This window comes from Vespa velutina, chromosome 8 (assembly GCF_912470025.1).
Source record: "Vespa velutina chromosome 8, iVesVel2.1, whole genome shotgun sequence".
Taxonomy (NCBI): Eukaryota; Metazoa; Arthropoda; class Insecta; order Hymenoptera; family Vespidae; genus Vespa; species Vespa velutina.
The window spans coordinates 3,645,868-3,672,367 of record NC_062195.1 but is presented as its reverse complement, the minus strand read 5'-3'; the positions used below and the strand labels follow the sequence as shown (position 1 = coordinate 3,672,367).

Below are 26,500 nucleotides of genomic sequence, written 5' to 3'. Positions count from 1 at the left end.
TTCTCCCTTGTTCGCAGTCCTCGCTTAATCCTTCTTTTTACGCGCGATAGATTATCGGAGTCGGACTACGCGCCCACAGAATTTTTCGTCGTAAACACATTGAGAATTCTCGGGAGAAAGGTGTGACTGGGATTCTCTCTTCAATATTATAACTCCGAGGAAGGCTGCGTCCTGAGGCTAATAAAATTTGAAATAAGATAAGAATTATTATAACCAGTTTATTAGAGTTCCAGCGGGTAGAACATACAAAAACTAATCGGATAAATCGATTACTCTCTCTCTCTCTCTCTCTCTCCCTCTCTCTTTCTCTTTCTTTCTCTCTTTCTCTCTTTCTCTTTATCTATCTATCTTTCTCCCTCTATTTCCATCTCTCATACGTCGTGCGGTAGCTACGGCAGTGGTAACGCGCAAGAAGCTAGGAATACTTTACGGAAACGTTATCTCTCATGACGCGAGGAATTCGCTCGAGTACGATGTAGTTGGCAAATGATTTAGAAACTAACTAACCGCTCACTATGAATCTTCAGACTAGGATCCTTATATCTCCCGGAGAACTAACCGACGGTAGATACGGAACTTGTTGAATCCGGCCTCGCGATACGTCATTCGATTAACCGCTTACCCGATGTTCCTACCTGCACGTGGTACGGACAAGTGGTTGCAAGTGTAATGTCTTGACGCGTTGTTATGATGTATGAGCCACGCGTTTCTCTCGACTATTCCGTTCATAGAAAAATATTTTTCCTATTTCTCCTTATATTTTATCGAAAGATACAAAACGTTTCCGCACGTTTATCTATTTTTTATTATTTGAACGAATACGAGAGCTACTAACGAGAAAAGAACGATGCGCGTGGGCTGGGCCGGGGGCGGGATATTTAAATGAATGAAATAGCAATCACTCGGTATAATAATTTATTTGTTCGTCAATCTCTTCATACTAAGAGAAAGAGAGACATACGTATAACATTTTAATTCATTTCGAAAGAAAAAGTAAATCAATTTGTACGATTAGAAAAGATAGCTTCTGTAAGCATAGATCAAATGGATCTCTAATAACGGCATGCAACGAGTAAGCACGGGAGTCATCGACATTCACGACATGTGCTCTGTAAACATCGGTAGCCAACTTGACGAACGATCGCGGTCTGCCTCTATAAATAAATTCAGACGGACCGTTTTAACTGAATGGCTTTTCGTTTTCCACAGACACGCGAGGAGAGACAAGTTGGTAAAGAAGGTTCGTATCGATCGTATTCAGTAGTCAAATCCTTTCGTGACCTTCGGCGATCCTGTCGCACATCCTTCACGGCAACGTTACACCACTACGCGATATACATGCTAAATTCAAGTAGGGAGATTGAATTAAAAACAGAAGTGAATTTACGAGTGTAAAAGTAGTAGTAGTTGTAGTAGTAGTAATAGTAGTAATAATAGTAGTAGTAATAATAGTAATAGTATTCGTCTTGATAGAAACTCAGAATTATTAGTTTACTTTCGCAAATGTTGAAAGCGCCAGAATTTTCTTTTGCTCTCACTTTCGCTCTTTTTCTTTTTCCTTGCGTGCATGAACGAGAACATATGCATGGTATAATATGAGAGGAATTATAAGCGTTCGAAGTAAAAGAGAAGGAAAGAGAGAGAGAGAGAGAGAGAGACAGAGAGAAGAAATATATCGCTCAAGAAAACGGGGTACTGACAAAGAAGAAGAGTGTCGTCGGTTCATACGTGACGGCATCTGACTCTCGGCGTAACCCGTGTAAAAGTACCTAAGTCCTACCCTTCTTACCTTTTCCTATATATGTACTGGCACTCGTGGCGGATTTAGTAGGGTCAGTTTTTGAAGTTCGCCGATGCTCGTAGATCATCGTCTCATTGACGTGTCTCCTTTCAATCGACGTCCTTCGACTCGTCTTCAATTATAAATTTCGTTTCTTCGTCATAGGCATGTTATCGGGAGATAAAGAGAGATAGAGATAGAGAGAAAGAGAGAGAGAGAGAGAGAGAGAGAAAGAGAGAGAGAGAGAGATAAAGAGATTTTTCTCCACGAGTCAGCCGACAACCGCTTGAAATCTCTTAGCCTGGATTTTCATTCCTTCATATAATCGAGTGCCATTAATCTCTCAGAAAAGAATCGTTCATCGAAGGATAATAATCCTACGTCGATATCCGTAGCATGCTTATACAGGGGTATTGTACAATAGGAAGAAGACAAGCCTTGAAAAAAAAGTGTCCTCAACATCGGTGTAGCCGGACAAAGGATTTCTCGTGTCATCGAATACTTCTTTATTCTCACGATAGAAGCGGAAGAGGATGAAAGTGATATAGAACCGACTATTGTCCATGCAAAACTCTCTCGAGCTTTACTTTTTCTTTCTCCTGCATTTTCTCCATTTTTCTTTATACCTTTTCATCTATATATAAATATATATATATATATATATACTAAACTCTTTCCGTCACACGTCGTCATTTAAACAGAAAGAATCCTCATTGACTCCTTTTCCTTCGATCATGCTCGAGATCTCGCCAGAGTATCCAATGATCTCGACAAGCACTACAATATATTCCATTCTTTGATATTAATCAGGATTAGTTCGTTCGTTAGACGTGAATGTGATTTAGGGATCCCCCTCGTAGCTTGAGAATACGCACACGTGAGTCGGCAATATCGAGAGGATAAAAAAGAGAAGTTTCGTAATGCTTGAAAAAGGCGTCCGCTTATCAAAACACGCGCCGAGTTTAGCGTTATTTATCGGTCATTATAGTGACGTGGGAGGCCCACGCTTCTTCTTTCCACATTTTCTCGTTTCTCCTTTGAAATTCGTGTTTCTTTATTTTTTTCCCTTCCTTTCCCTTTTTTCTCTTTTTTTTTTCTTTGTTTTTTCCTTCAAGAAACAAGATGGCACAACGAACGTTGGAACATATGAAGATGACAAACAACAACGTGAACTCGGATATTTCGCTGTTTTCCGTAAAAAAAAAAAAAAAAAAAAAAAAAAAAAAAAAAAAAAAAAAAATGATCTATAACCCTGAGTTCAAAATCCAAGTTCTTGAAGTAATTGAAAAGATTGGTATATATCAGGATTACAAAACAACGCGTATATATATATATATACTTATATTTTCTCGCGACATCTACCCGATGTAGAATTTTACATATCATGACAAATGGAATAAACTATAAACTATAAATTTTCGATAAGTATGTACATTATTTTACGATGTAAATTATCGAATGGAATTAATGAAGAAAGCATCGATACTCGGCGCGGTCGTTTCACGCGAGTCATTGAGAGACGAAAGAATATAAAAAGAAAAGAGAGAGAGAGAGGGGGGGGGGGCGGGGCGGGGTGGGAGAGAAAAGAAGAGGTGAAGGAAATAAGAAGAAGTGCAAGAAGGAGGATAAGTTCGAAGGGACTGCTAACACAGGGTTCCCGCTGCGAAAGCGAGCTACTCGCACTTGGGTGGCACACGTACGCGACATAGGCGTAATGGGGCAACTTGTCAGCTACTGCGGCTCGTCCGTCAGGAGACGAAAGGTACATCGAGTTGCCGCTAAGGACGGAACTCGAAGGAGGACGTTCGCGTGATCCGTTCGCGTCTTCTCTCTCTCTCTCTCTCTCTCTCTCTGCAACTTTTCTCGGCGTCCTCTATCGACTTCGTATTCGTTCGAAGGAGATATAAGAGCTGCTACGGGGAATAGCAACTTGATATCCCAGACACGTAGCGCGAGAGACTCTACGGGTAACGCGCGGGAGATGGTAGAGGAAAGGAAGAGGGAAGAAAGTAAGAAAAATAAAAAGAATCGTGCGGGATACTCTCGCAAGAGCGACACGCACGAAGCCGATCTATCGTGGATTGCGTTTCGCTCTCCATAAGCGCGAGCTCACGCATAAACAAGCCACTGCCGGTCTTAAAGATGTCCGCAAGACCGCCATGGATAATACCGGGGAACTACTTCGTGCTCGGGAAGTCGACCCGCTTGCCCAGAGAAATCGTAACGTGAAAGAAAGAGAAAGAAAGAGAGAGAAAGAGAGAAGAACGACAGTATCGATCCTTTATCGACGATCCGACTATCGGCGTTTCTCTTTGTATCGGCCTCGAGAGAAAAACTTGCGCCTGTTGACGTTTCCCTTCTTCCCTTTCGATTCTTTTTATTCCTCTTCATGTTGGCCGCCAAGCGTTCGCGCGTAAAATAACGCGAATATCAATATATCTGTATCGTGTAATTAATCGGACGCCAACCGTGTCGAGATCATCGAGAGTCGGTTAAGAAACCTTCTCGATTTCAATTTCTCTTCCACGTCGAGTCTGGGCGCTATCGATTATTACACGATTGCAATCTTTTCGGATCGAATCGTTAAGCGGTCACGCTCCTTTTCATTTTCATAATTTACGCATGCATTTCGGTCCATACTCGTTCGCACCACCCCCACCAAGTATTATATTGCCAACATAAGTACCAGGTGCACGATCGACATTTGCATTTGGAATTTTAAGAATTTTTTTTTTTTTATTACACCGATCTTATCCCGAAGAATCTTTTCTAAAAGAAAGATTGACTTAGGACGATGAAGACGTATTTACGTAATTGTATAGTAAGATTTAATGATTATACTTTGTATCGTTTGAAATTTATTACACTCATTGTTATAATTGGATTAACGAACGATCAAGAATCTTACCTAAGATAGTATGATTTAAAAATGGTAGCTTTGTCAAGGACGACTGGACGGGTTATTAGTTTTAAGAAAAAATCGAAAAATCATAATGGGAATTATTATGCGAGCTAGAAAAGTGACGAAACTAAAAGTCATCGTTTAAACGGTTTACTAAGACTATTTCTAATGAGTACTAAAGAATGTAGTGCGATAGGATCTGTTCATTCGCGCTATTTCTTGCTACTAAGATTGCAAGTAGAACTCGCGAGCGAGAGAAGGTGAGATGAAGAAAGAAATGTAAGTGAGGCTGAGTTAAGAAGAGAGAGAGAGAGAGAAAGATAGAGAGATAGATAGAGAGAGAGAGAGAGAGAGAGAGAGAAAGAGAGAAAGAGAGAGAGATTGGCGGTCGGCTCGAGCCATAAACACCGCCGCGGGTACAGTAAGATTTATAAATCGCTGGCTTTTATTTCGAGTTAAGTCAGGCTTTAGGACTTGTCCCATTAGGTAGGACTCCCTCGTGGTACGGAGAACGTTGTTGCGCCAAAGGTATAAGCGTCGTTGCTCGTGTACACGAGGGGTAGATTAAGAGCCTCTTCGCGGCTCCTAAATATCTTATTAAATAACGTCGCGATGGTCTATTAAGTTACCTACTCCTCTCTCTTTTTCTTTGTCGATCTTTTTCCTTTATCCACATATCTCTCGAGTCTCGCGAGATATATTTACTAATTCATTTTCATCTCGTTTATTAGAACACGAGTACGAAAAGAGAATGATTTTTCGTTAAAAGTTAAACGTCATAAATGTTTAGACAAGGCAAAAGTATTAAGATCGATTTAGCGAGACTCGTTTATTGCTCGTTGTTTAATTTCATTTTAGAGTTTTTTTTTTTTTTAACTTCTGACACTCGTAACTCAATCGAATCATCAAAATCATGGCAATGTCTTTCTCTTTAATGATTATCGCTTACAGGTCGCTGGAAGTTAAACGATTTAAAATTTTCACAAGACGATTGAATAGAAAATTGCAAATTTTCTATTTTCATTCTTTGAAAATTTGCCCGACCAAGCTGAAATTTCTCCGATAAAATAAGAAGACAGAAGCTCGGACGAGATAATAGTGAGTTAAAAACGGGATGGGATTGGATCGGGAATAAAGTAATTAAATAGAAAGCCGACATCGTTTCGCAAGTGAAGCGTCAATTACGCGCGTGAAAGAAGGAGAAGCATTTCATGGCGAGGTTTTACTGTTGAGAAAGTTTTAGCACAAACCGTCTAAGGGGGTTGGTATTATTTGTTTTCTGTCTCGTAAGCACCATCGGCTAGACATCCTTGACGGACGGCGCAGGTTTTACATGAGCTTTATCGTATGAGTAGATCCGACGTCCTCATTTCAAGCTATCAGGTAGCTCTAATTTATTTTTGTATTAATTAATTCAAGTCGATAAATTTTACATGCGTCTTATTTATTCAAAAATCAATGGATTTCATTGAAATTATATTTAAGTGTTATTCCAATATTTAATTATAACTTACTATTAAAAATAATTCATTTATAATTCTAATTCAAATCTCTGAGACTTTCCATCTTTTTAATTTAATGTTATTCGAAGATTTTAACGAAACACTGGAGTAATTCAATACAGTATTTTTATAATGGGATATAAAGAGAAAGAAAAAGAGAGAGAGAGAGAGAGAGAAAGGGAGAGAAAATGGATGAATAAGATAGAAATGGATGACAACGTGGATCTATATAAGCTGTGAAATTCGAAGTTCTTATGAAAATGATTTGAAAGGATTCGTAGGGTAAGGTGGTGCTCGCATTAATTATATTCGTGGCACGAAATGAAGGATGCAGAGGTATAACTGCGAAAGGTATAAAAGAAAGAAATATAAAGAGGGAGATAAAGTCGACTCGGGTAGCGTATTGAATTTCAATTATTTATCGGAAATTCTCGTGCTAATTGTGAGGGAAGTTCTCACAAGAAAGCGAAGAGTGGTTGAACGAACAACGTAGAAGGCAGAAGCCGCAGCGTGATATGGTGTAGTACGCTGCAGGTACTTAGATAGAGAGAAAGAGAGAGAGAGAGGATTGGAGTCACAGCAAGCATCTTCGTGAACGCAAGAAATAGTCACGTCACGAGGGACGAAGGTCCTTGGAAGTCAATACCAGGCTACCTTGGGAGAAGCTATCAGGACGAAACGTCGATTCTCCTTTTGCGTGTAGTCTACCTATGGCTACTCGCATACCACGGGGAGAGAAAAGAGAGAGAGAGAGAGAGAGAGAGAGAGAGAGAGAGAGAGAGAGAGAGAAGGATCAAAAATACACTAAAATCGTCACCGCTTAAGGCTACACTATAGGATCGTATGTGGGTGTAAACGTCATCTACCAGGTAGGAGAATATTGTCGCTTGTCAAAAGTCGAATGTATTTCAAGAGCACGGAGAAAACTGGATTTACTCGCGAATTTTTGCAACCTGAGTACGCGATATTCTCTCTCTCTTTCTCTCTCTCTCTCTCTCTCTCTCTCTCTCTCTCTCTTCCGCAAACAAAAAAAGAAAGAAAGATAGTGAGAGATTTTTCGATAGAAGAAATAGAAAAAAAAGTCCAAAAATTTCTAGCCACCACATTCGTCTACTATTCGATTTTGCCGACGAACAAGATTTATATTCGTGAGCGATTCTTGCAACGAGCTCTCGGTGGATCGACATCCGAAAATCGAAAAATCGACAAAGGGTAAAACCGCGCAAGTGCGCACGGTAGGTACGGTAAATCACGGAGAACGAGAATAACCGCGGTGCAATTTCGATTTCATCGCAATAGCTTCGATATTAAGTTCTCGCGTTCCTACGGGAAGTTACTGGTCTGGAATTGCGGTTGCATCTGGTGTATCCGTTGAACCCACCGCGGTTCGAGTAACAGCGATGAAATCGATTTTCAATGCGAACGTAACCCGGCCAAACGTGCTAACGAAGCAACGAAAGTTACGAGATGATGGGAAAGAAAAAGCGGGATATAAACGAGAGAAAGAAAAGTGAGAGAAAACGAGACATTAGGAAAGGATATCGATTATAATAAAATCATTGTATTCATCTCAAAAGCTCTGAGAGATAAATCGTTTTTACCGATGTACGGTTATTGTTCAACTTTACAGGTACATTTTCCTTCTTCACTCAAGTGCATCCATCGTAAAAGCAGTACCATCGCATTGCAACCAGTTTCACGATAAACATCCTTGAATTTATCAAAGATTTTAGTTTAAAATCATATACGTAACGAACTTTTGACGATAAAGTTTTTTCTCGCAAAGTGCATCACGTCGTTTTACTTAAGATACTTGTTATCGATACTAATGCACTTTTATATCTTCCGATCGAGTATACCGTATTTATTACCATGTTATATTTACAAATTCGAGAATATCGAGAATACATGGGTGTAACTATGATCAACGAGGATATAAAATTAAGATGCATTGAACGCTGTAGAATTATATTCGCCAATAAAAAGTCGTTTTAACTGGAGCAATGTATAAAAGGAGCATTAGAATTAATATCCAATGCCTTTGAAAACGACATTACTGAGGAATGTCTTGAAGAAGGTCGAATTAAATTGATGTTTTAAAATTAATCGGTAGCTCGATTATTATAAGGAATCTTTTCGAACGAAGGAAACAGAGGCGCGTGGCACATTTACCTATGATTTATGGATCCATTTACGCGATGCCGCAATAATTATGTTTGTGGGTAAGCAGGCAGGCAGGCAGGCAGGCAGGCAGGCAGGCAAGCAAGCAAGCAAGCAGGCAGGCAGATGGGCAAGTGGTCGTACTCTCCTGCGGGCAGAGAGATGTTCAAGCGTCCAACGCAAGCAACCAAAGCGAGCGAGCCAACGAACAAGCGAGTATGGTACGGCAAGCGCCTTGCATTCTAGCAATGGCATGCTGCCGGGGTTAATTGTATTGGCTCCCTCGGCCTCATTCTCATTCAATCGTGATCATTACCTACCGAGAGCATCCTCCTACGTGTCACGCGCGCGCACGCGCGCACTCGCGCACACGGACGATATTTCCTAAGTTCACGGACACGTATACGATCTCCTATCGAAGTATCTTTTCTTAGCTTAGATGCTGCTACTTCTTTACTCGTCCACACATACATATACACTACATACGTACGCGTTTGACTATCTCGGTCATTTGTACGTTTTCGCATATGTGTGTATGTGTGTATTGGTGTGTGTATACATATGTGCGCCTGCGCGCGATATTACAGATATGTGTGTACGTGTGTATGCCAAGTATAAAGCAACTCTTGTGCCGTCTCCTTCGATTCTTCGTCCTTCTCGTCGTCATGGAGTTTAACTAACGAACGTATCAATGTGCATGCAGGTTTCTTTCTGTTCTACCTTTATCGATACAAATTAATAGCATCTTCTACGTGGCAGGGTCCACGAAGGCACCGAGAAATCGAACGAGCTCCAGGGTAGACCACGATGGCATTATTTGTCTGGCATAGGACAAGATTGACGTTTATTATCGCATTATAAAAGTCCACAGGGTTCGTCCAATTAATTAGTCAAGAGCGATTCAAGGGAATCATGAGGGATAAAGAATGATGGGAATGTAACAACGAGTTCGTTGATATGTGTGATGATCTTAAATGATTACCGTGTGCGCGAGATTATCCTTGTACTTTCTCGTATTCTTGTTTATCATTACTCTTCACGAGAACGTATCTTTTACATTACTTTTTTGTTCTTTCTTTTTTCTTTTTTTTTTTTTTTTTTTATATCGGCAATGAAACGATCGCTCGCAACGATCCTCGAATGGCGTGACGAACCTCAAAACTTCGCGCGCTGTTCATTCTCCTATAAATCCGTGATGTTGCGTGGTGTTTTCAATTTTCTTTCGCTACGCGGGATCTATATTTTTCTTTACTTTTTTCTTTATTCTCGTCTTATTCAGCATCAGGTAGACACCGGCTCGACCTTGCTCGAATAATTCCTTTTATTTCTTTCTTCCTTTTCACGTACGAGATTGACTTTACCAAGCAAGTAGAAGTAACCACTACGTGCCCGCGTGAATTTATAAACTCCATGGTACGATTCAAGATATAAACTGCAGGATTATTGAGACGAACTCTTGGACTTTGCATATCGTGATAAAGCGTTCAGAAAAAGTTGAATGCGATGGCAAAACTATTGCGTTAACGGTAGCGCGGAGTAGCTATGTATAATCGCGCAAGAGATTCAAAGGGTTTAAGTCCAGTTGGTAGCAGAGAGAGAGAGAGAGAGAGAGAGAAAGAGAGAGAGAGAGAGAAAGTCGAAGAGCTTGCTAATCAGAGATTTAATTGATACCATAGTAAGCAAGAGAGTCGTATACGAGTATCCCATACTAGCTTGAGGACGCATACAATGCATAGAACAAGCGAGAGAGAGGCATTCGCGTACTCGTGGTCGTTCTATCGAGCAAAAGGACAGGACAGTAATACATATGTAACGCGACAGGGCGATGGGATGCGAAAGAGAGAGAGAGAGAGAGAGAGATAGATAGATAGAAGAAGAGGAGGAACGAGGACAAAGACCGTGTTACAAGCTACTTAACTCTGAGCTCTTCATTAACGAAGCTGGCCAATTGCTAGCCCGCTTCTTTTTCGAGTACCACGCCGTTGGTTTCGATCATTGCACTTACCAAAGTGCTTGAACATGATTCCGTACTTGAAAAGGATAGTCAAAAGTGATCTCCAATACGTAAAATAATGTTCACGGTGGACGGATATTGCCAATTTGTTTGAAACTATGTTACGTCGAAATAATTTGGTACGATTAAAAACTGATTATCGAATAGGTAACTTTCGACGACGGTATTTCGTGGACGATCAAACCTGAATTTAATTTTCCACATTCACCAGATAGATCCAACCGGATGTATAGGGCAACGGTAATCTGCGAAGCACTTACCTGAAAACAAAGGAAATGCGAAAATTAGATTCTTTCTTATGGAAATAGGAAAGTACATTGAACGAAGAGATATAAAAGTAAAAGGAAGAATGAACAAGGAGAAGAAGAAAAGAGAGAAAGAGAGAGAGAGAGAGAGAGAGAGCCGCGAAGTGTAAAGGCACGTAATTAAATGTATTTTACAAATTCTCTTCGTTTCGTATCTTTTGTCAAGAACTTTAAATACTGAGACTACCTTTCTTTCACTTACTTTCTCTCTACTTTTGTTTTTTTTTTTGGTTTTCTTTTCCTTCGCACAATCCCTTATATTATATTTTAATATTAATAAAGATTCCAATAGTTATTTGACCGCGAGAAGAGCATTACAATGACGTCATATTCCATCGATCGAATGATAAAAGGCAAACAAAATGTATTAATGTCATTTAAATCAAATCATTCGTCTGATACTGAACGAAGAAGACATTTATGAGGCAACTCGAGGACGACGTTTTTTTCCATTATCGATCCAACTCAATTTTTTTTGCTTTCTCTTTTTGTTTTTTTTTTTTATCCTTTTTCTTTATTTTTCTTTACACCTCATCTTTTTTAACTTTCGCATTGAATCGTTCTAATCATATGGATTTATCGTCGAGTATACATTGTATAGATTAATTTAATTGAAGGGAATACGCGTGCTTCGAAGGCTTAAGAACGAATATATGTCCATAAGAGAGATATCTTTCTCGCGTCAATATCATGATAATCATGGTATTAATGATTCCATGCATCCTTTACGTTGTTTAACCTTTCTTTCTTAAGTAAATTCAATTCAACGCATTTGTACCTAAGCTTTTCCTATTTAACATTCTCTTTCGAGAAGAAAAATGTTTAGCAGCGATCGAGATAACACCTCTACGTTAGAATTAATGAAGAAGATATCGTTCCTCATTGGATAATACTTGAAAGGAGCGAGAAGATAGAAGGTAGACTATTCTCATAGCATTCTCGTCGACGCCGTCACGCAGGCGTATCTGCATAATTGTACAATTATACACGCACACCGCTTGGGCGTAGGTCGGTGCACATGAGAGAGCAAGCGAGTAAAAGAGAGAGAGAGAGAGAGAGAGAGAGATAGAGAGAGAGAGAGAGAAAGGAGGAGTTCACGCATGGCCGATCGGCTCCCTCTCGTTCTCTCGACTTCGCAGCATGCACTGCTGTCGCGCTAATTTGTTTACGCAATCTCTCTACATCTCTCTCTCTCTCTCTCTCTCTCTCTCTCTCTCTCTTTCTCTCTCTATCTCGCCTTCGCCCTCACACTCATGCTCCCTTTTCAACCACCCACAAGCGCCTTTGGCTCTCGTGCTCTCTCTATTTCACTTTGCTAGCCGTCTGGCTCCAAGCAAGCACGACAGCCAAAATTTCATTAGTTAGAGAAACTCGAACACACGAGCCCGAGGCTACGCATAACGTTAGAGGCCAACTCAGAAATGAAGTCACCGTCAAAATGATCTACAATCAATCGGTATCAATCTTTAAGCTTCAAAGAGAATGTAAAATGTATTTCTATGAAACAAGCGATATGGCATTGAGTTATAGTATGATTTAATATTCGGTTTGTAACAAATCGTAAAACATCGTCGGTCACGTGCTAGACGAATCGTAGATTTCTGAGTTTGAAACTTGTCGAGCGAGTCTTTACGTCGTTGGTCCTGATTACGAGAACGATTTCAACGACGACGACGACGACGACGACGACGACGACGACGACGACGACGACGACGACAACGACGATGAGGACGACGGTGCAGGTCGACGACCCCTTCAGCGCCTATGTTTTATTGCTTCCTCCCGAATGGTTTCCCTTTCATAGTATTTCTGCTTTCCCCTCGTTCTGCGTCAATCCATGGATGTAGTATCCAAGCTACCGCCACTGACGCTATATCGTATCTTTAACTCAAAGTAGAAGCTGGAAATGAGGGTGGGATAAAGAGCAAAAGGGGTCTTCTAAAACAGTCACGAGTTGCGTTCACGAAGCGTAGATTCGCGCTATTTTTCATTGTGAGGATGGCGTTAATAAAATGACGCACTAATTAGCCGAGCTGACAATATTTAGCGGAATGCAAAGGACGATGGCGATGCCGGTAGTACTGAAGCCAATGGCGATGCCGACATGAGAGTGGTGTTGAATTTAATACGAGATCGGCCACCGCTTCCAATTAATATGTATGGAATTCAATTAAGATATGCATGTTAACGGCTTCATATACATAGATATCAGATTTAATATAGCGATTTTATAACCCGTAATAAATCGTCGATAATCGTTCGGTAATCGGCGAAGATCAAAGTGGTATTATTTTCACCTATATGAGCGGGCACGCGCTTCATCCTGCTGTTTTACGCGTTTCTCCGTAATCATATGAATAGATATTAAAGAAGGAAGGAACTCATTATAAAAGAGGAAACCATAAAAATCGGTTCACATTTGATCTTTGTTTTTGCTAAAGGAAAAGGATAAAAAGTTGTGCCATAAATCGAAATGATATCGCGCCTTTCACGCTAAAGTATCTCGAGTGTATCGTCGACCGTTCGCCGTTTGCCACGCTGACAATGGAAAAACATTCGCGCATGTAAATATACTCTCGCGGATTTCTTGCGAGGTCCATAAATCAAGGATGACGGCCCGTGGAAGCGAGGGCAAACGAGGTGGTGCCGGTGCCATTGATGGTCGTGGCGGCAATGCTGGTGCTGTTGTTGGTCGCCGTAGTCGACGGTACTGTATAATGGAGGACGAGGACGCGTGTAGTAAAGCGCCGCAATATACCACCGGTGTGTATAACGTTTGTATATAAGCATGGCACACCTCTAAATTCTATTAATGAAAATGTAAAATAAAGTTTGACCGAGGACAACTTCATTTTACGCTATTAACAGTAAAATTATCGTCCGATAGTTTTGTGGTTATTCGAAAGACGAATTGGTATGTATCTATATTTTTTGTCCGCTCGAAGTAATAACTGTATCACTACTTTCATAATATCGCGAATATTTTTTCTTTCTGTTTCTCTATTTTCGTCTGTATTACTAAAAGATTATTTTACCGAGTAATGATGGTAATTTTCTCGAAAAGGATTGAACATATGAGCGAGAGAAGAGAGAAGTGAAAGCATTGAGGAAACGTTAGACATCGTTTCGAGCTTGGTTTAGCAAACGAGCTCATATCAAAGGCGAACTGGTAAGATAGAGTAAAAGAGAAAAGAGAGAAGAGAAAAGAGAGACGAAGAAGAAGAAGAAGGCAGGTGTTTTTGCGAGCCGCCAAGACGGAGGTTGGCATCGTTGGCTTGAGACTCGTCCGAGGCTGTTAGCATCCTTCGCCACCATACCCGCTGGAACATCCCTGCCTCCTCTTCGAGCCATCTCCCAGCGATCTTTTCTGATCTCCTCACACCTGGCTGCATCATCTACCTACCTAGGCGGTTTATCCAGCCTGATTCCTTCTTCTCTTCCTTCTTCTCTTTTCCTTTTTCCTCTTATTCTTATTTTTTTCTTTTCGCTCCCTTTCTCGCCCTTCCTTCCGTCCTGATTCTCGGCCAGCTCACCGGCTACCTGTCTTGCCTGATAGCCCGTCTCTCTCTCTTTCTTTCTCTCTCTCTCTCTCTCTCTCTCTCTCTCTCTCTCTCTCTCTCTCTCTCTCTCTCTTTCTCGATGCGAAGATTCGAACATTTTTCCCCTCTCCCTATTCGCCGACTTCTCGCATTCTTATTTTCATTCTCCGCCCGCAGCGGCTCGTTATGCAGAGTTATGCTCTTCCGAACAGTTTCAAGATAGATAGAGAAAAAGGGAGAAAGAGAGAGAGTGTGTGAGAGAGAGAGAGAGAGAGAAAAAGTCCTGGAAGGAACCATTTTTGGACTTTCTAAGAATGCCTCTGGTTATCCTAGATTATAATGATTTCCACGAAATTCGCGAATCTCCCAACGATCTTGAAAAGATTTCGATCGCTTATCGATTAAAAATGGCTTTGGTTAGTAAAGCATAGGTGTTTCAAAAGAATCTTCGAGAAATTTTCTTTCCACGAATTTGCTTCAAGGCTGTTACGTTGTTCCTTTCAATCTTTAGATCCTCATGGATCTCCGACGTCGGTATCGTGATTCTTCTAATCGGCTCGATTTACGTTCTCCCTGTCCTCAATTATCTTAGGAGAATGAGGGAAATCAATTTTCTTTTACTCGTTTCCTCTCATCCCTGACAGCGACGACCACTCTCCCTTTTGATTTTGTACGTAATTGGAAATTCTCTTTGGCGAAATTACGAAAACGTTACGTCATTCCGACACGTTTCTTTCTCTCTCTTTCTCTCTCTCTCTCTCAACTAATACACACGCGGATGCATAACTATCGTTGGGAAATCTTGATTTACTGTACGTCACACGCGAATAAAAAAGTAAAAGATAGGTGTTGCTCGATGAAATGTTAAAAAGAAAGTGGATAGTTCGTGTTAAAATGTTGTCGTATACTGTTCGAAATAAATTATTCAAAGTTTTCGAATTAAATCCATTCGAGAGGAGCGATGTTTTAGTTAACAAAAAAAAAAAAAAAAAAAAAGAAGATCAACCTGTTGGTAATGCAAACAACAATACTAACAGAATCAATGCAAAGCAGTATGTAGATATATTGTCGGCCAGTAAAAGGATTGAAGGATGACTATACAACGATAGTGTTTTAAAGATCGATGATCACTGTTCGTTTTTTTTTCTCCTTTATTACATTCTCTGAGCCACCATTCAGTACATGGAATTGAGATATTTTTTTAACATGGTAGAACGATAATTAAAACAACTCTGGAAGGAAGAGAAAAAGCAACGTGTCCATCTTCGCGTTACTGACATACCAATGGTAAACTGAAAAGGGCTTCAATGTCGATGACATGAGCAAAGTTGGCAAATGGAAAAACGGCGAACGGTAATTGTTATTCGTTCGTCTTGTCGTTTCGAAACTCGAAAAAAGTTCAGCAACAATTTTTAATTATAGCACGTTCGTTCGTTCGTCACCGTTCAAGACACTTTCTTTCCTCGGCTATCAGGCTCGCCTTTTTAGTTTTAGAAATTGCTACCTTTTTTTGTTTTGTTTTTTTTTTGTTTGAACGTGAATCTGAAAATAACTCGGCACGAGAAGCTATCGACACAATTGGAACCGTCGAAACGATTGATGTATGAATTCTCTGGTCCGACCTGAACTCCGTTCATGACTTTAGCTTAACGGCGTACTTTTGTTAATGGTTTCCGTTTCGCGTTGACACGTACTGGACGCGAACCTTCGATTTTCATTCGACGAATGAACAAAGCGAATGGGTGACTTCCTGAAAGAATGCCATTAGAAAACTTCTCGTGTGTCGGTTTAAATAGACAGAAAATTTAAGAAGGGACAGAGAAATAAAGAAAAAAGACGGATAGATTATTCGTAATGGACAAAAGATGATTTTTATTGCGAAACGCGAGAAATGACTTTGAAAATTTGTATTAAAATTGTAAATAAGGGTTTAAATAGAGGAAGAGATAAGTACTTTAACTTACTCGTTCCCTTATAACTTTGTTCGGCTTTTATTTATCGTTTAAAAACATTGGAGAATGTCGAAGTATCGAGAAAGTAGACAAACGAGCGATAGATCGACGAATGGAACGAGCGTAGTTATCTCGTACGAGTCTGGAGATCGGCTCGATTCTAGCCTCGTGAGAAAATAATGAGAATAGTAGTAATAGTAATTTTCTCGTTTGCCGGCTAGAAGATCGAGCATGTTGTCGAGTTGCGAGACGACCGCATATTACCGACCGACTCATCCTCTCTCGTCTTCGGTCGTCTCTAAAGATTACTTTCTTACAACATTATCCAAGATGCGTCGATTACATGCCGACGACATTAAATACGCTAGCGATCACGGTGGCCATCGATTAACAAGCGTTTTCTCATTTTTCTTGGATCTATTGAATTACGGATCGAATAGACGCGTACAACTTCCTGTCAATATTGAAAATAAAAATGACCATAAAAATGACGATTGCGTGAACAAAATCGCGCGTTATTGCTTCATCGATCGATATTATTATTCGCATATCCAAAGCTAATTCTAATAAATATTTTAACTTTTTAATCCTACTATCTCGAAATTATTTTATAATGAAATTTGGTCCCAATTTTATTTTCTCTTTTTTTTTATTGGAAAATAAAAAAAGATACGGTATCGTAAGTAGTTTTTGAAGATTTGTTGTTTCAATAGGGCGTGGTAACGGAGAACAGGAAATTACTGGGTAGTAAAGCGGTAAATTGGAACGATTTTCTGGTGGTCTTCCTCTATCCTTTTGTCTTCTCTCTTTCTCCCTCTCTTTCTTTTCTCTCATCACATTGGTGTTCTTTGGACGACGAAGAAGTTACTCTTGGAAGAAGTGACAAACGATGTGACGTGAGCAAGAGCGATCACCTTGCTAGGATGATGCAGAGTATTTTGGGTTCTCCCATGTGTACACATGGTCGAAGTAATGACCACGATATCTCGTCTGAAAGTGTTGTTGGGTGAGTGAAGCTTGGTAAAGTCTGGCTTTTTTTGTCCTCTACCCCAATTAACACGCTCGTGATATTTCTTGTAGCAAGAAGAAAACATCGAGAGTATGATTTACCTGATGATCGCTTCATAAACGTCACCGCACTGGTCCCTTCAATTATTTCCTTATTCTCGTCAGATTCGATGGAAAGATAAAAAAAAGCGTGGTCTTATTGCAACCATTTAGATTCATTTAAAATGGAGTTTCATTCGTTTACAAGGGAAGGGGAAAGAGGAGAAGGAGGAGGAGGAGGAGGAGATAAAGCGTCAAGCATAGGACAAAAAGCCTATATACGAGGCATTTCTATCTCTGCTTCTGTTGTTAGCTCGCACGACTCTCGCAATTTTTCTTTTTTTTTCTTCTCGCCTGTGACAAGCGATAGAAATGAAACGGGAGAATGAGAAGGAGAAGGAAGAGGAGGTGGGGCCGAACAAAGGCGAAATAGAGAAACGAGTCGAGCGGCTGCTGCATCGGTCGAGTTATTTTCACCGGTCGAAAAGTGGAGTAACGCGGCTGCTGAAGCTGGCTGTCCTCTCTCTCTCTTTCTCTCTTTCTCTCTCTCTCTCTCTCTCTCTCTCTCTCTCTCTATCTCTATCTCTCCCTCTTTTCCTCTCTGTCTCCCTGCGGAGCAGCCTGGATGGGAAATTCAAAGCGAAATATATTTTTAGCGCGAGACAAGCCCATTAGGCGCCACCATCGTCGAGTGTCAGCGGTTAAATCCTTCGGCTCGAAATCAAAGCCCGGATAGTTGCCTACCGACTGTACACGCCACGCTTCGAAAATTCAACGTTTTCCCTTCTCTCCTTCCCTTTTTTTTTTTCCCTCGTCATCGCACAGCCCTGTTCTACTCGGTTCCTCCGTCTTTACTTTCACGTACGCGCTCACTTAAACGTGACTATTCGACATTCCATGACGTGACGTCCTTTGCCACGAAAAAGAGTCCCCTTCCTCTTTTTTTCATCGTTTCTTGCAGTTCGTATTCCGTTCGTCATCAACTTCACTCATCTCACTCATTTCCAATCGCGAAGAATCGAATCGCTAACTCCGATCGAATCTACAAAATTCCTTATTTATTATTTCTTTTTTTTTTTTTCTCTTTTTTTTTTTTTTTTTTTTTTTTTTTTTTTTTTTTTTTTTTTTTTTTTGTACTACTTCTCTCTCGATCACGAAGATAATTATCGTTTAATATCACCAGACGATAACGGAGATGATCATGAATTTTAATTTATAATGTCTCATTGTGATAATTGCTACGATTACAAAGCTCACTCGTGGACTCTGATAATGTTGAATATTCAACGTGTGGAAGTAATTGAGATAATTCACGCGTTGATACTGCTATTATTTTATAAAAAGATTTGATTCCGTTCTTCGTTGCTCGTAAAAGCAACTCAATCCTTTGAAGAATCCGTGAACTATACTACTGTATCGAAAGGTCGCGTGTCTGATTTCGTAAGGAGGGAGAGAACTGGTATTAAGGCGGACTTATACATAAGAGATAGCGAGAGTTTCGCGTGCGTTTCGCGTGCGATGTATGACTCACGGAGGACGTCTTGTTCCGAGGAACGTGAGGCTGTCTAAATAGGAAAGCAAACACGCACATTGTTTCCGTTCGTTCCTTCGTCGTCTTCGTCGCTCGACGAACGTACAGCATGGACCGCGAGTACATTAGCAAGCACAACATCGGATACCCCGGTATCTTTGTAGCAAAGAGAGAAGAACGAGAGGAAGAAAGCAAGAAAAAAAAAGAGAAAGAGAAGAGAGACAAAGAGAGAGAGAGAGGGAGAGGGAGAGAGAGAGAGAGAGAGAGAGAGAATGACTGCTCGAGGGGAATCGAGGACGAGGCCGAGAGAGTCCGAGGAGGCTTTGACAGCTGTTGGCTCGCCTTTGCCTTTCCGCCTACCACCGTCTATGAGATGGAGAACGCGATGGACTTTCCTCCTCTCTCTCTCTTTCTCTCTCTCTCTCTCTCTCTCTCTCTCTCTCTCTCTCTTCATCGGCTATGGTAACTTCTCAGGCCACTTCAAACGTCCTGTCCATTTTGACTCTCCACGATATTCCTAGCTTTTCGCCGGAGGGAGAAAATGTCGAAAGGGTTTGCGAGTTCCTATACCATGAGCTTTTCTACTTCTTTATCCTTCCTCTTTTTTCGAGAAACTATAAAAGGTTAAATTTACATTCTACAAGACCTTTAAGAATACATTGAGGAAAATGGAATATAATTTATGCGTTTTCTTTTTCTTGGACGATTAGAAAAACAAAAAAAGAAGAAAATTGGAATATATTATATGGAAGAAAAAGATAAAAGACGTCGATTCTATTTCGTTATCTTTTAAGTACCAATAATATTTTCCTCTTTCCTTCCTCATCATCTACTTCGACACATATGTAGATAGGTATATAGAATACAAGTGACTTTCACTGGCATCGTTAATCTCGATGGTCGATAAATCGACGCGTCGAGCGATGAAATACAATGGCTGTTACCGATGTTACTCTCTTCCCTAACACCAAGCTCACAGACAAGCATAGTCCTATCGCGTGCGATCTTTTCCCTCGACACGCTAATTGGCCAGATGCTGAGACCGCCATCGCCTGGCGATTGCCGACGTTACCTTGCGACGAGGAAGTGAAAGCGGGTTGCATACAACATATTCTTTCTTTCTTTCTTTTTTTCTTCCTTTCTTTTCTTTTTTTTATTTTTTTTGTAACATTTCTTTTCAATCGAATCTGCAAGGTATTATTAATATCCTTTGGCAGCTCGAGTGAGTCACCCTCCTCGTTGTCGTAAGAAGGAAGAGGAGAAGAAAGAATAAGAAGAGGAGGAGGAGGAGGAGGAGGAAGAGGAGGTGGAGGAGGAGATACGTCCCTCGCAGAAACGGAGTCCAGGTGTGTGTTGGCATTCCTAACTGGTGGGCAGATCGTTGGCTTAACTAGACTTTCGCCGTCTCTTTCTCTCTTCAGGAATGCACGAATGGCAAACGAACGTGTATCTCTGCGTGCATACACGTCGCAAGACGACAACGACGACGACGACGACGACGACGACGACGACGACGGCGACGACGACGACGACGACGACGGCGACGACGACGACGACGACGACAACAACAACGACGACGATGACGATGGCTACGACGAAGACTAGAAAGAAGAAGGGGACGAAGAGGAGAACGGTGTATGCAGGAGCAAACGATTGTCTGAGCAAACGAGTTTCGCAACTTCGAGTCGAACGGTGACGTCATTTGGGACAATGCGCGCATAGTATGCACTCCTGGCACAGATTCTACGCTAGTCGAGAGAGTCCCTGGTCTGTCTCGAAACAATAGAGAGTACTTCCACTTCCGTCGATACGTCGTTCTTACTGAACGATCGAATGCTGCTTCAGCCTCTGTCCCCATCGAGAAACTTTGATTCGTGCCAGCAGAAACCTATCGCTTTCCAGCGGACTCGAAAGCGTTTCGTAATACCTTACGCGTATCCTGTTTCGATCGCAAGGGAAAACAGGGGAGAGAACGAGAGATGGATAGATAAATACAGAAAGAAAGAGAGAGATAGAGAGAGAGAGAGAGAAAAAGAAGAGGAATTACATGACGGTCTTTGATCTTCGCGCACCGTTTGTCGGAAGGTTTGAAAAGAGTTAAAAAGCTCGACAGTAAACACGACAGCCGCGACACGCCTAGCCTAAGCACTTTTCTAGCTATGGTCTTCGGGCGACGCCACGCCAGCTACGACGTCGACGTCGACGACGTCGACGACGACGACGACGACGACGACGATGGCAATGCGACGACACTTTCGTTACTTACGGCGACACGTGTACCGACACGTATATCCTCGAGCTTTTTTATCCCATCCGGTTCCATCATGATGAGGAAGAAAGAGAGAGAGAGAGAGAGAGAGAGAGGGAGGGAGGGAGGGAGGGAAAGAGAGAATGGAAAGAGAGGAGGAAAAAACGAGGTGGAAAGCAAGGAGGAGAAAAGATGGATAGAGAGACAGAGGCGAGAGACACCCGCGTTCCATCGCTCAGGTTACGTTATTATACGCTCACGTAATGCACGGGATAACCTCGAGAGATGGGAAAAATATCTAATAACGGAAAAATGAGAAGGATGGTTCTCTAACGGCAGAAGAAACAACGATATGAGAAAAGATGAAGAAAAAGAAGAAATGTTAAGCACTATGTAGTGGCCGATAGGGACGAAGCATGTGTTTCTCCTCGTGTTACCAAACGGTTTCCCAGATTTCTCTTCGCTCCCTTTCACGTGCAACTCGATCCTCTCGTTTCTTAACTAGAGAAAGAGAAAGAGAAAGAGAAGGAGAGAGAGAGAGAGAGAGAGAGAAAAGGAGAAACGAACGAGGGTTTATTCCAATAGAGTGAAACCGTATCGACGAATTTTCTCTTTTTCTATTTGTCGTAACAGGTATTCAAGCCATAGAAACACCCGGAGGAAAATGATCGACGTCCTTTATGAAAGATAATCGACTTTGATTTGCGAGGTAAGAATCAAAAAGGAAAAAAAAAAGGAATGTCGAGTAATCGAATAGCAAAAGTTGTTCAATCGGAAATAGAAGAAGCTACTCGACTACCGGAAGACCATACGAACGTGAACGTATGCTAATACCCATGGCACGTTCCGTGAATGCAACATACACTGTCTATAACACAGCTCTTGGGCTTCTCGTACGTGGAACGTACGCTTGAATCGACGTACACGGTAGTAACTACACAATGGCAGCTTTATGTAATCATTGTACGTAAACTATTATGCCTCTAGATTCGGTTGAAATTCAATTATATTCTATCGTATTCCTGGTAGAATGGATCTCTGCAAGCTTCGTCTTTTGACGTTTATCCAAATAATATCTGAGATAGAAATTATTCGTTCCTAATATCTCAATCAAGTTACTTTTTAATTTATGAAACAATTATATGCGTAGAAAATGTCTCATTGTAGAATATAAGAAATGGGAAAACGATTGTACAAAACGAAAGTCGAAGTTCATTCTCTATGGTCTAAGTTGAACAGCCCACTAGCGGATCGATGAGGACACGTGTCTTTGGTAAACAAGAGAAAAAAGTACATGCACGCGCAACTAGACAAACGTTTCGAAGAAAGAAGTACAAGGGAGGAGAGAGGAAGACCTGGAAGCGACGACGAGGGCTTTCCTCGTGCGTGTACTTGAATTTAGGTAAGGACTTAGTGGCTGGATCGATGGCTATTGATGCAATCGAGCTACCAGCATGTAGGGTTCAATCATTGGCCCTTTCTTCTCTCTCTATCTCTTTCTCTCTTCATCGTACACCGGTACCCATATGTGATTTTTTCTTAATTCCCACAACTATGTGGATAAGAGAAAAAGAGAGAGAGAGAGAGAGAGAGAGAGAAAGAGAGAGAGAAAGAGAGAGAGAGAGAGAAGAAAAGGAGAGGGATGGTCTCTGAACTATTATTTATCTGAACTGTCGACCGTCCGATCGGTCATGCCGACATATGCTTAAGTTAGATTACATTTCTACTAATGTTCGTGGACGTAGGACCGTAAAAAGAGAGAGAGAGAGAGAGAGAGAGAGAGAGGGAGAAAGAGAAAGATAGATAGATAGAATATATGTGGCGTTTAATACGCAAACGGTGAGACGAGGGGAGAAACGTACGCGCGTAAGAGGGTAGATCGAACGAAAAAGCGAATAGAATACGCGCTATAAGGGAGAGAACGTTGAAAGAAGGGTGAACGAAGTTAGGTTTCGCGTCGAATGATATATCATGCGCTACGGAGTGGGACGAATTTATTTATTTTTTTTTTCTTTTTCTCTTTTTTTTTTTTGAGTCGCCTAATGGTCGCGTCCTCTCGACAGATTACGTTCGCGCTGTCCCAACTGGGACGTCCCTTATAAAGATTAGTGGCTCATCGCCGGAGTATTACCGTAATGCACCATGAAACACGGATAATGCTCTCTTCATGGCTTTGATAGCGCAGCGAATTTTCGAAGTGCGCTAAATAATTCTATCGTGTAATTTTCTTGTAATACTCTTCGTCCCTCCTCGATAGAATTATTTTATTTATTCCGCATCGATACTTCCTTATTGTGCCGAGGATTTGAAAAGAATTTTTGTTCTTTTCTTTTTCTTTTATTTTTCCCCCTTTGAATAGAATAATTCTAAGAATATAAAGATCTATTAGGATCTTAATTAAGGACATTACGTACGGAAATGATTGAAAATAAGATGTGTTTATCTACCTAGTTCATAGTTAATATGTTTCAGTAAGCATTTGATTCTCCTCGAGAACATCCGGTTCGCTCGGTAAGGTTTTCTCGGTTTCCCTCGAAATCCATCCTCCTTGTAACGCGGTACGTTTTATGCTACGCTCCATAAGGGTGCGGGTTCTTCGAATCCGATATACGTGGAGGTTTTGTTCAAGCCAGAAACGAGAAGCGCGTTAAACAATGCCCACGACTATCGACCTCTCTGGTAGGATACGGCCGGGAGAGAAAGCTGCTGGCAAGCCGTTATGGTGTCCATAACGGAGTACCACTGCTGGTCATTCCCATAAGAGAAAATCTAGTCGGCGACCTATGTGGATCGAAACGACGTCGCAGACGATCGTGTAACGCAGAGGATTTAACGAAACACCACGAGAGATCGTACGAGCCATCGAATAACGAAAAACGACTTATAGTGTTACTTCCATTGTTTCTTGTTATTCTTGTGTATATAATAATCGTTCGCATGTAATTCGACGACTAGGAAAACGAACGAATTGTTGAATATACAAATCTTTCATTTTTTTTATAGGTAACCTTTTTTTTTCCAACGAAAGATATGCCCGCTCTTTTGCAAAAGGAAAAGAAAAAAAAGAAAAAAAAAGAAACGCATAAAAATGTCACGTGTGTTGAGGAAAACGAAACACGATACATGACAGAAAATGTACAGACGCGTACATATGTATTTTGATGAAGGTAGTGGAGGGTCGAGCTTGATGTGCGAATCCGAGCACGTGTCACCGTAGCAGATCGATGCACCTGGCTCGTGTATGCACACCTCCGCGACCGCTACAATAGGAACCTAATAAATTTAGGACAAGGGTGGCGCGTGAACTTTATGGTCGGCAACGAGCTCTTTCTCACGCAACCTCGCGCTTATACATACAGAGAATCGTTAAAAGTTAGACGAGCTTGTTTTTTTTTATCAATCGAGTTTCATTTTATGCTGCCTTTTTTCTTTTTCGTTCAAAAACTATTTCTATTGTTTTATTTTTCTTTCTTTTTTTATTTCTACTTTTTTTGTTTTTATCTTTTTGTTTTTATTCTTTTTTTTTTTTTTCTTTCTTTTTTTTTCGATTGTTGTGAACGTTCATAAAAGCTGAACGAACTAGCGAGTTAACACGGAATCGTGAATGTAACCCATAGCCATGTCCTTTTGCGTTTTGCCTATCGGGAAAATGAGAATCCTTGGGCGCATGTTGAAAAGAAAACTTTATCTTTGTGATGTTATCCGCGATAAAAGGAAATCGAGCGAGACACGAGACTGCATCGTTGTTTATCAGGCTCGAAACGTTAGACACGTAAGTTCGTACGTGGAACGAAAGGGTATTATAAAGGTGTACGCGAAAGGAAGTGGTGGACACGTAACTATCGTTAGCCAATATCATCGAACGATGATGGTTCGGCTCGATAAGGAAAAGTTCACTTGTCGGTGTCTACCAAGAGACGGACGATCATAGGAATCGATAGGCAGTCGATAGGTAGAAGGAAGAAGAAAGCCAATATTGGTGAGGCTCTCTTTTGCGCCGCTTTTACGGCGCGTCAGGAGTTTGCGCGAGAGCGCGTTTCTTTCTCGCACGGAAATGCCTCCGCTCTGCGTGAAGCAAGCAGCTGAGCGCGTGTATTCGTGCCGAGGCACGATCGTATACTCGGATTTACATAGGCGTAGTATACATCGTGGCTACGACGACGATCAGACGTGCTTGCTTTCCGTTGTGTCGTTATTCTCTCTCTCTCTCTCTCCTTTTTCTTCTTCTTCTTTTCCTTCTTTTTCTTCTTCGTTCCCTCGATATCTTCTCTCCTTCTCTCACGAGCGAGTCTCGACAATGGAATGCGCGCCACGACTTCTCGGCTCCGCGATAGCTGACCTTAAAAAGTTAATGCGCCGACACCCACGCCCTCCGGGAAATCTCCTTTCGTCGAAACGTTTTTGAAGCTTCCATTTCTCCTTCTTTCCTCTCCTCTTTTCTATCCTCTTTTCACTTGCATATAGCATTATTGTAATCGCGACAACGCCTCGAAGATCGTCGACTGGGACGACAACAAGTTCTGACATACGAAGGAAAGACCTTAGGGAGCATCGAGGAGATCAGCTGACCCTACCCACTACCTATCCTTTTAACTTTTCGACAGTCGAACGCGCATGACGTTTAATCGACCGTGAAGAAAAAATTCATAGCGATATGTAACAGGACGTACCCTTCAATATCTATCAAACGTCGATGATACGCATTCTATCGAGGGTGAACGTATGTACGTTAACGTACGTATATATATATATATATATATAATATATATACATATGTGAAATGTCGTCAAATCATTTATGGCTCATTGAAGCCGATCAAATTTCTTCGTAGTATTAAATAAAGGGAAAATGATCTCTCATTCGATTCCAAACTAAGCTATAGATTTTCTTTGTATATCTTTCTCTTTATCAGTTGTTCCTACCCGACTCGTAATTTCTTCAATGTTCGAAACTCTTTTTCCCCTGTTAAAGTTTCCTCTCTCGATCCGAATCGAGCGTGTAGGCAGTAAAGCGTTCTATATACGGTGTTCACGCGGAACGCATACACGGTTCTTACATATAGCCAAGCGTACACCCCGGGGCTCGTAATCATTGCGATTACCAAGGCGGTAATGCGGCCCTCTTACGAACTTCGCTCCATCCTGGCTCGGCGTGATATTCCGTGTTGAAAATACCAGCTACGTGACTTCGTCCCTGGCCTGAGCGTATATTCCACGATACTGGCCCATACGTATGTACATTTTTGTAAAAGTAAAAAATGCAACTCGGCGACACGCACTTGCCTTCCAGCTACGTTACTTCAATCCATGTGGTACTTTATCGCTTACACGATGGACGTTTGTGTACGAAGCTCGGTAACGAAAACAATGGTTCGCGTTGCGAATGGGTTCGCTTGAACCTTGCATATGAGAACGACCGTTGGATTTATGAAAAAGAGAAATTCCAGAGAAATATTGTTATCAAATGGCTTTTAATGAATTATCGATTTAACATCGTAAAGTAGAAATTGAATCATTCTGT

At 41.2% G+C, this 26,500-nt stretch overlaps 1 protein-coding gene across 1 annotated transcript in view; it reads left to right on the top strand.

The window, feature by feature from the left end:
- LOC124951147 overlaps nucleotides 1-26,500 on the top strand; it is a 67,434-nt gene that overhangs the window by 24,851 nt on the left and 16,083 nt on the right. The window lies entirely within an intron of this gene.